This window comes from Octopus bimaculoides, chromosome 15 (assembly GCF_001194135.2).
Source record: "Octopus bimaculoides isolate UCB-OBI-ISO-001 chromosome 15, ASM119413v2, whole genome shotgun sequence".
Lineage (NCBI taxonomy): Eukaryota > Metazoa > Mollusca > Cephalopoda > Octopoda > Octopodidae > Octopus > Octopus bimaculoides.
Genome location: NC_068995.1, coordinates 20,666,670 through 20,668,077, shown reverse-complemented (window position 1 = coordinate 20,668,077; position 1,408 = coordinate 20,666,670). Strand labels below are relative to the sequence as shown.

Below are 1,408 nucleotides of genomic sequence, written 5' to 3'. Positions count from 1 at the left end.
ATTTCTTTCTTGTTGTTCTAGGATTCTGCTCCATGTTTTTATTCATCACCTATATCTTAACTCTAAATCGCTATTGGTATGAAAACTTCAAGTAAAGTGGCAACTTATTGTTCATGTCGCTTAATTACTTTAAATGACACTTGAAAACGGTCTTAATGTTTTTTAACATGACAAAGAAAAGGCTTGCCTCAGCCAATTGAAAATAATCTGCTATGATATTAGTAATCATGCATAGGGGAGTGGTGTAATCATTTTGACATCAATAGTATTCTATATATCGCTTACGACCGTATCACGTTGAAAGCACCGGTTCTCGTCTGATCACCGAAGCTAAGCAACGTCGAGCCAAGTGAGTACTTAGATGGGTGACTGCTTGAGAAACCTTGGTGCTGTAAGTGTCTCACACTTCTAAGGCGGTGAGCTGGCAGAATCGTTAGCACGCCGGGCGAAATGCTTAGCGGCATTTCGTCTGTCTTTACGTTCTGAGTTCAAATTCAACCGAGGTCGACTTTTCTTTTCATCCTTTCTAGGTCGATAAATTAAGTACCAGTTGCGTACTGGGGTCGATGTAATCGACTGGCCCCCTCCCACAAAATTTCGGGCCGTGTGCCAAGAGTAGGAAAGAATGCTATTATATATATATATATATATATATATATATATGTAAGCGGAATTCCTCAAAACAAATTCACATTGTTATATTACTGACATTTATTTCATTGGCCTATGAGCTAATCAGTAGGTCTCCCAGAAACAGTAGTCAAGTTTGCCTCAAACCACACCGTACTGTCAGCAAAAATAACAATTAACATACGATAATGTATTCCTAGATACATGATTCCAGAAAACAAGATGCAATGATTATAGCTGGAATTTCTTTCATCATATGTCTACAGGATTAGAACTTATCTGGAGCTGAATAACAACAATACCAACAACAACAACAACAACCACTGAATCATATTTTATCGATCACAGATCAAGGCTTCCTTGAATTAAATCCATTTATCGATGCCAATTTGGTTGCATTCACCAACTTCAGTGGAACCTCAAAAATTATCTATATTCATCACTTCAAACGCTATTTAAAAATCTAAGATAGAATCTTTGGATCATATGCCACTCGACCTGCACATTTTCGGATTTTCTATACTTAATTCTTTTGGTTCAGGAATATGACACGGAGGCAATTTCTTTAAGACGTTACCATGCAGCACAGAAACTATAATGAAGTAATACCAAATTAAAGTGAAAGCAGAAATAAGGATATAGCTACACCGGATTGCATGCGGATACGTAACTCAATATATAAATCAATATATACAGATCTATGTCTCAATATCTCTAGCTATGTAATTATCTGTCCCCTTCCTCTCTCTCTCTCTCTCTCTCTCTCTCTCTCTCTCTC

General features: G+C 37.1%; 1 non-coding gene across 1 annotated transcript; it reads left to right on the top strand.

The window, feature by feature from the left end:
* The first annotated feature begins 279 nt into the window (after positions 1-279).
* On the top strand, positions 280-398 carry LOC128249555 (5S ribosomal RNA). The gene has a single exon (XR_008265669.1). It is a non-coding gene; the product is annotated as a 5S ribosomal RNA (ribosomal RNA).
* Positions 399-1,408: the final 1,010 nt, after the last annotated feature.